Below are 9,340 nucleotides of genomic sequence, written 5' to 3' on the forward strand. Positions count from 1 at the left end.
TCGTGGAGCAGCTACACGAGGCAGACAGGGACGTCATCTCCAACGCCATCACCGTGCTGAGAGACATCCTTGCCGGCATGGACAGGCAGAGCGCCAGCCCCGTGGCTGTGCGAGTGGCTGAGAAACTCCTGCCGTTCTTTCATGATGTAAGGCCTGACGGTCCGCGGGAGACCCTTCAAGCCACAGACGTGTGAATGGGGGTTGGCGGGTGGGCTAGCGGGACCTATGCTATGGCCCTAGCCAGAAAAAGGATTGTCGTAAATGACATGAACCCATTCCCGCCTTCTTCTGCTACCCCATTCTCCATCAGAGCATATGGCAGTAAGGGTGGGAAACCTGGTGTCCTGCAGGCCTGCTGACAAGGATCAGGGCAGCCTGGGGACGAGGCTCCCCTTGAGGGAAGAAGATGCATTCCTGAGCCTGCATGCAGCGAGGGGGCCTCTGCAGCACAGGGTGCAGCAATGCTCCTGCTGGCTTCCAGGGTAACAAGTGATGGTACCCTGGTGAAAATCCTGCCCCTCCCCTCCCTGGCCAGGAATCCCACAGCTGGCCTGTCAGCTCCATAAGGAAACGGCTCCGTCTGTAGGTTCTGCAGCTACCGCCCTTTTCTCTCCCCTTCGTTCTCATGGCAGGGCAGCATCAAAGGAGGGGCTAGTTCTCCCCAGGCCTTTTGTAACCACAAACGAGCCCCCGCCAGCATGTTCACCAGACTGATGTTCAGTCCCCCACTGCACGGCGAGAGCCAGCAAAGTGGGAGGGAGAAAGGGACCCATCCATTACTGCCTTCCAGGCGTCTGGAGGGAACACCCACCTCCCCAGCTCTCACAACTCTAAATCCTACCCTCAGCCCTCCTGAACTCTGCTGGGACCCGGCCGCTCTTTATTAAGCAGTGGCACAGGCCCAGCTGAAGATCAACACCAAGAGCAGCTCCTGCATCTAGTCCAGCACCCGCTCCTGATGGAAAGACAACTGAGAACTACTGTTCCAAGAGCCTGTCTCCAAAGTGGCCAGACAGGAGAGCGCAGCCAAATCAGATAAACAGACTAAAAGAACTTATGAACACTTTTACAACAGACGTCACTCAGAGAACTGCCTGCTCTAGAACCTGGTGCCCAGAGGCGACATGTAACTGCTGATTGGGGGGGCACCATTTAAAGGTTCAGCCACTCTCAGAACAGCTCAAGTCAACCCGCCCCCCAGGCTGCCCCCCCTTACCCTCAGCCTCACCTCCCAGAAAGCTGTGGCCCCTCCCTATAGCCCCCAGCTATTGCTCCTGGTTCTCCCTGGTGGGCACAGCTCGCCCGGCCTCCCAGGTCACTGGACTGGTCCGGCTCTGCCAGCTGCCATGCAGCGAGGGGGCATCATGTGACTAAGTGGGGCCGATCCTGAGTTAACAAGAAACCCATGTGTAGGAGTGGGGCAGCCCTTGCCGAACCCCAAGCCCCTGGAGGCTGGGTGGTTTCCAGTCATGGCTTCCAAGGCCCCCTATCTGGGAGCTCCTGCACATTTACCACCCCTTGCTCCTGGTTAAATCCCCCCCAGGTCCCTGTGCGTGGCCCGAACAAACACCAGTGTAGGAATTTGCCCCCCAATCTGGCCCCCTTGGCCTCGCTAGAGGGTCGCTGTGGGTCAGCACCAGTGTGAGTCGGGCACGCAAAGCGGGAGGACAAAGTACACACATCCCTTCGCTCTTTGAATCTTTCCTCATTGCTCCCTCTCTGCCGCCCCTGTCCTGATGCTGCTCTGCCCTGAGCGTTTCCCCTTGGCTTGGCAGGCGGGTGCTGATGTCAGTGTGCCCAGAGCTGGCTGTGAGATCCCAGGGGCTGTCTCACCCCACCTTACTGCTCTCTCTGGCCAAGAAGTTACCAGGCCAGCCCCTCAGCTGGTGGAAATCTGCATCTCTATTGCCTTCAATGGCGCTATGCCCATGAGACTCTGGCCCCCAGCTGTGCCTGTATGACTGGGGGTGAGTTAGCAATACCCACTGCAGGGCAGACATCTCTGTCACAGTGAGCACTCACCCTGCTGGGTGGGCACGACCGTCACAGCGTCTCCTCCCCACATCCTCTCTTGCAGGAGTCCAGCAAACTCTGGGTGCTCTCCATCACCCTCTTTAAACAGCTGTTGGAGCTTGTAAGGGAGCCCAACAGGAAAAAGATGAAGGAGCACGTCCTCCGCAGCCTGGTCCCGCTGCTCCTCCTCCTGCACGATGAGCGTCCCAATGTGTCCCAGGTGAGGCCACGAGCTGGAGCCTGCAGCTGAGATTGTTACAGAGTGACCAGGAATTTGTTGGGGGGGCCAACATGTGACACCCCCCTTTAAAAGGTCTGGCCGGCAGAGGGCAGGTGCTCAGTGCTGTGACAATCACGTGCTCAAAAACACTTGAACGTTGAGTCCAGTAGCGCCATGACCATGGCGCCCCACCCAACTGCCGAGTCTTCCCTGCCTCCTCTGAGCCCAACACTCCCCCCCTGCAGCCAGGCTGAGAGAATGGGTGGGCGGAGGGCTCAGCTCACCACTCCTACAGCCACTGGCCCTGCACATTCCCCTGGCTGTGCTGGTGGGAAGAGCACAACCCTGGCCATGGTCCCTACCCGGAGCAGAGCTACCCAGCCTCTGGATGGTGCCCAAGACCCAATGTGCCCTTGGCCAAGCAGCCCAGACTGCTCTTACTAGCCATGACATGCCCAAGCCCCCCCTCCACCCCGCCCCAGGTGCCTGTGCACACGCTCGCTCTCATGGCCCCCATCACTTGGGAGCCAAATGCCCCCAGCAGTAATGAATTCACCCTCCTACCCCCATGAGGTGGGGAACTAAGGCACAGCGTGAGGCCTAGTGCCTCAAAAGTATTGAATGCCCATGGGCATTAGGCACCTAAATCCCTTTGTAGCCCTGGGCCGAAGCAACTTGACTGAGTTCCTGCAGGAAGAGCTGGGAATTGAGTCAGGTCTCCAGCCATTGCCTTAGCCAAACCACCGCCCTTCCGCGAGCAGCCGCGGGCCGGGAACCGTTCAGCACACACGGCCTCCAGTAACTATGTTAGTGGCTTCCAGCTGGGCTGTCCCTAGCCATTTGGGTGCCTTATCCAGCCCCCCAGCAGTGGGGCTGTGTGGGGTCCCAGGCCTTCCCCTCCCCCCCCACCGGGGTCTGGGAGGCAGGAGCTGTGTGGGGCCACTTTTGGGGGGCCCACAGGCCCAGAGTGGCCTGGGAGATTAGCGGAGAGCTGGGAGTAGCCCGCTCTGCTTCCCTTGCCCCGGCTCCAGCCGTGTGGCTCGAGGGAGGGGCTTTGGGGAAAGGGATCCCTCCCACACACACACTCACTGACAGCAGCGGGAAGCGGAGCAGCCTGGCCCCAGCCCACTCTACTCTGCCAGCTCCCAGCCGCGGCACTCCGCTTCCCACTACCGGAGAGCGCGGGGGGCAATCCTTTTGGAGGAGAGCGGGCTGGGACTTGGTTGCTCCACTTCCTGCCACTGCCAGTGAGTGTGGGGTCGCTGGGGGAAGAGACTTGCGGAGAAGAGGTGGAATGGGGGAGGGCTGGGGATGGAGCAGGGGGGAAGGGGAAGAGGGAGGGCGGAGGGAGTTGTCTGGGCCCCCCCCAGGGACGGCCCTGCCCTTTGCAGTGGGCGCAGCCTGCGGCGGGGCTGGCTGAGGTATAGGGCGGGTCACTGGGGCTGGGGCTGCTGCATGTGCAGCATGCAGCCGCCTAGTGACACCATGAAATTTGGGGCAATTTGATGCCCCAAATTTCATGGTGCCCTACGCAGGCGCATATGCCGAGGGACGGCCCTGGCTTCCAGCTCCCATAACCGTTGTCGGCTCGCCCCGGCCCCTCTTGTTTTGCAGGTGTGTTGGGACACCCTCAGGAGTGCGGTGAAATTCCTAAGGTGGAGCCAGCTCAGTGCCCTTGTCAAGAAAAAGGAGCTTTGGCGAGGCTGTGACTGCCTGGTGAGGGAGCCCTCCATTGCCCAGCTCCATGCCCACACCGAGCCCCAGCCCTGGGACCACACCTGGCCCTGGCTGTAGTCCCTCTGCGTGATCCCCCCGGCACAGGAAAGAGGGCTGAAAGCATGACACTCCACAGATCTGGAACCTGGCCTGCAGGACGGAAAGGCCTTTAATAACCTTGTGCTCCCTTGTTCTGGCTCCTAGGTGGCGTGCTACAAGGGGATGGCAGAAACCTTCCTCTGCCAGGCCATGGCCTTTGTGGAAAACCCGTAGGCTCCCATTAGAGAAGCGGCCATCAGGTTTCTAGGTAACCACAGAGCAGAGGGGTCCCTTAAGCAGAGGGGCTGGATCCAGTCCCAGGCTCTCCTCAGTCCCTGCCGGCAGCGAGAAGTAACCCCTGGGCTCCTGATTGCCGAATGAAGGCTCAGGGGTGTCAGAAACCCGCAGGAGCAAGCTCACCCCAAACTGCCCTGATCGGCTGATGGGCCCCCTCGAACCACACTGCTCCCCATGCAGTCCCCATTCCCCCCACCCCCACCCCACCATGGGCTCTTGGTAGTGGAACCTCAAGGCGCTATGCTCTCCTTTGGCAACCAGCCCCACAGCCATCCCTGGGGACTCGCCCTTTCCCCTAGGGACTCGAGTGCATCCTGGACAGCGAGGGGCAGGGGAAAGCCCCACTGCTTGGAGGGTGACAGATGCTTTGACACCCTCGCTGGGGACGCAGGGATGTGATGAGCTGTTTGTGTGTGTAGGGCTGACTGCCCGGCAGCTGGACCAGCAGAGCCAGGAGAAATTGGAGGCCATCTGCAACGGTGAGTGGTATCTGCTTTGAGCACTGAGCGCTAGAGGGACAAATGGCCCAGGGCCGCGGGCTGGGTTCAATCTCCGACGCCAGCAATGTGATCTTGGGCGAGAGCCACAAAGGGTTGCAAACTGTAGATCCCCAAACCCCTGATCAGCTTCCCCCTCACCCTGTGGTGTCTGCTGGTTGGCATGTGCCCAGGCACTTAGCCCTGACCACAGAACTGTGGCCTGGCAAATCCCCAAACTGGGCCTGAGCTGGCTGGCCTTCGCAGACGATTGTCCCCCCTGCCCCCGCAACACAGCAAAGGTGGGGTCCTGCCTCCACCCCTTGCACTCACTAGCCCAGGGGTTGTTGCAGTCACCTCCAGGTGGGGTGCCTGGTATCAAGCCACTGCTCCAAAGGAGACTGAGGTGATGTCTGGTCACCTACCTCCCTGCTGCGTGCCCAGAACCCTGGGACAGTGCAGGGCAGAGCAGCATCTCCTCCACATTTGTTGGGGAAAAAGGGGACGGGGGGGTGACATAGCTCAGGCTCCTCACTCCCAGAGGAGGTTCACAGCTGGGCCCCAACCAGAGCTAGAGAATGGCTGAGCTCCCTCCTCGGCATTTCCTGGAGGGCAGCAGGGCACCGGAAGTTAGGCGTAGCCTAACAATGCCCAAGCCCCCTTTGTGAATCTCCCCCTCTCTGGGCTTAAGTGCCCATCTGTGCACTGGGGGGAAGGGGGAGCGTAAATACAGGCAGGGATGAGGCCATCAGATCCTGCAGGGACGGGGCAGTCCTAAAAATAGTGAGTGAATGGGGTTCATTGTGACTTCTTGCCTGTGTCTGGGAGCTCCCCCTGCTGTGGAGGGCAGTGGGGATGTTTAGTGAGGGTTGGTGGTTGTTCCTGCTAGTCCCCTGCCTCCCGCCTCCCAGCCTGCTGCCTTCTTGTCGCGGGCTGAGAGGTACAGCGCTGGCTTGGTCTGCCAGGGCTTTCCAGAGCGCCATGGCTCTGACCTCCATTTCCTTCCTTTCAATCTTAGTCCTCAAAGGCTTGCAGCACGACAGCAAGTCCTCTGTCAGGTGCCTGGCTTTGCAGACCATGATCATCCTCAATGCCTGCAAGAAACACCGTCCAGCCCGCACCAGCCTACGGACACTCTTGCACAGGATGAGACTGATGCGTACAAGGGAGAACCCAGTCATTGAAGTTGCCCAGCTGCCCCAGTAAAAGCCACCCTCCCTACTCTCGGGGTTTGGTGCACCAGAGCCCGCCTGGAGCAGGGTGGAACACATCATGCCGCACCATGGCTTTCTCCCCATTGGCCGCCTGCCCTGCCCAGCCACGTGAGTAGTTAACCGCTCAATAGCTTTTATCACCATGTACATTTTGACAGGTTTCCATGCCCCATGTAGAGTTTACGTCCCGCCCTCCGTCCCCGTTTCCGGTCGTGTATATTTTTGGCACCATTGACCCTTTTGAACATTTCTTTTGTATTATTTTTCTGTGTTTGGCTGGGGGAAGGTTGCGTGCTTGTGCTACAGTCAGGCAGGCAGAGCAGCAGAAGGTCCATTTGCCTGGCCCTTGATCAGGGCGGGGCAGCAATGAAGTAGGCTGCCACTCCTGACGGTGGGGTGGCGGGGATAGGGGAACCCAGGTCCTCCCGCTCCACTGCGTCCCCGCCCAGGGCCCTAACAGCCTGCTGTGTTTTGACATATTTAGAGAAAAAGTGTGAACGAGTAGAAAGAGAGGCTGTAGGGGGTTCGCGGCTCCCTCCCCATCCGTCTGGGTGGGAGACCACACCCCTGGCTACGATACTTCCGGGGTACCTTGGTTCAGGGGAAATAGCTCAGTGTTCATGGTTCTGGCCTGCAGTCAGGCCGACCAACGGTAGAGAGTCTGTTTGCCCTGGGCCCTCCTTCAGGACAGGGCTGCTGTTGAGTAGGGGCTCTGGCCTACAGTCAGGCAGGCAGAGCAGCAGAAGGTCCATTTGCCTGGCCCTTGATCAGGGCGGGGCAGCAATCAAGTAGGGGGGCTCTGGCCTACAGTCCGGCAGATCCGTCGCAGTCTGGGGGAGGTTAGCTCTCTGGTGGGAAAGTCAACACAACCGTCTGGCGTCCTGATTCAGGCGGGTGCCAGACCAATCAGGCCTCCTGACAACAAAGTGGGGAGGCTGCTACTCCTGATGGTGGGGTGGCGGTGGTCGGGAAACCCAGGCCCTCTCCCTCCACTGCGTCCCAGCCCAGGGCCCTAACAGCCATGGAGTGGTCCACCACTGCGTCAGTGGGGAAAATCCGACAGCAACACCCTGGCCGGCTTGTAGTCAATAACACAGCTGAACCCAATTCGGCTGCCCTGGGCTCCTTGCTACACGCCCATTCTGTATGTACATGGGTTCAGGGGTGGCAGGTTTATAGAAATGTTGGTGGTGCCCAGAACCCGCCCCTAGTTCGCCCTCCACCTGCCCAAGGCTCCAGGAGGGAGTTTGGGTGAGGAAGGACATCTGGGGTGCAGGCCCTAGGCTTAGGCAGAGTATTGGGGTGCAGGCTGCAGGCTCTGGGAGGGAGTTTGGGGATGGGAGGGGGTGCAGAGGGAGGGGGTGCAGGGCTGAGGGGTTTGGGAGGGACTCAGGGCAAGAGTCAGGGTGTAGGGGGTGAGGGTTCTGTTTGGGGCTGGGAGGTTTGGGGGGTTAGAGAGGCTCCAGGCTGGGGCAGAGGGTTGGAATGTAGGGAGATGAGGGCTCTGTCTAGGGCTGGAGATGAGAGGTTTGTAGTGTTGGAGTGGGCTCAGGGCTGGGGCAGAGGGTTGGGGTGTGGGGGGATGAGGCCTGTGCCTAGGGCTGGAGATGAGGGGTTTGTGGTGTTGGAGGGAACTCAGGGCTGGGGCAGAGGGTTGGGATATGGGGGATTGAGGGCTCTGTCTAGGGCTGGAGATGAGGGGTTTGTAGTGTTGGAAGGGGCTCAGGGCTGGGGCAGAGGGTTGGGATATGGGGGGATGAGGGCTCTGTCTAGGGCTGGAGATGAGGGGTTTGTGGTGTTGGAGGGGACTCAGGGCTGGGGCAGAGGGTTGGGGTGTGGGGGGATGAGGGCTCTGTCAAGGGCTGGAGATGAGGGGTTTGTAGTGTTGGAGGGGGCTCAGGGCTGGGGCAGAGGGTTGGGGTGTGGGGGGGATGAGGGCTCTGTCTAGGGTTGGAGATGAGGGGTTTGTGGTGTTGGAAGGGGCACAGGGCTGGTGCAGAGGGTTGGGGTATGGGGGGGATGAGGGCTCTGTCTAGGGCTGGAGATGAGGGGTTTGTGGTGTTGGAAGGGGCACAGGGCTGGTGCAGAGGGTTGGGGTATGGGGGTATGAGGGCTCTGTCTAGGGCTGGAGATGAGGGGTTTGTGGTGTTGGAAGGGGCACAGGGCTGGTGCAGAGGGTTGGGGTATGGGGGGGATGAGGGCTCTGTCTAGGGCTGGAGATGAGGGGTCTGTGGTGTTGGAAGGGGCACAGGGCTGGTGCAGAGGGTTGGGGTATGGGGGGGATGAGGGCTCTGTCTAGGGCTGGAGATGAGGGGTCTGTGGTGTTGGAGGGGGCTCAGGGCTGGGGCAGACTGTTGGGGTGTGGGGGGATGAGGGCTCTGGCTAGGACTGGGGATAAGGTGTTTGGGGTGTTGGAGGGGCTCAGGGCGAGGATTGAGGGTGTGGTGGAGAGGTGAAAGCTCTGGCTGGGGGTGTGGGCTCTGGGGTGGGGCAGGGCTGGGGATGAGTTTGGGGTGCAGGCAGGCTGCTCCGGGATAGGGGCCAGAGAGGAGGACTCCCCCCAGCCCTTTCCCTGCTGGCAACAGCGAGCTCTGGGGGAGGACAGTGAGTGGCAGCCCCACCAGCTTCTCAGTGTCCCTGGCATCTGGCAGCCCCGCTGGGTCTCTGTCAGGATAGCGCTCTCTGTTCGGTCCGTGCTTCCACAGCGAGGAAGAGACATGCTGCTCATCTGGCAGCTTTCTCCCATCTGAGCTGGAGCGCAGGCCTTTTATAGTGCTGCTTCCTGCCCCGCCCCTCTGCTGCCATGGGTGTCCCGGTTCTGCCCACCAGTGGGTGTTCGCAGCTCCCTCCCAGGCTGCCAGGGCAGGAGACCACGCCCCCTCATGACAGAGGCCTTAAAGGAGTTTTAAAGGAAAGGAGTTTTAAAAAAAGAAAGATTGCTTAGCCTTAGAAGTAAAAAGGAAAGAAAGGTTATTTTAAATAGAAGGAAGAGGGGAAACTATAGAAAGCAACAAGAGAGAGGAGTGTGTTTTATAGATTAGTAAGAACGTGGTAAAAGGTTATTGTTGTTGGGACTAAAAAATAATAAGAGTAAAAAAATTGAAATCAATTTTAAAAATCAAAGGCTCATTAAAGAAAAGAGGAAACTCTAAAGGAAGGTTGAGAAGGTCGGGTGAAAGAAATCACACGGCCGAAAAATGAGCTAGAGATCCTGTGTCAGTGACACAGGGTTGTGTAAAGTACAGAAAACAAAAAGAGAGAGAAAGATCCTTTTTTGTTAGTAAGCAGAACACAGAGCTGTGCAAAAGAGGGAAAGATCCTTTTTTTGGTTAGTGAGAGAAGAAGAGTATAGAAAACAGGAAGAG

This window comes from Eretmochelys imbricata, chromosome 23 (genome assembly GCF_965152235.1).
Source record: "Eretmochelys imbricata isolate rEreImb1 chromosome 23, rEreImb1.hap1, whole genome shotgun sequence".
Taxonomy (NCBI): Eukaryota; Metazoa; Chordata; order Testudines; family Cheloniidae; genus Eretmochelys; species Eretmochelys imbricata.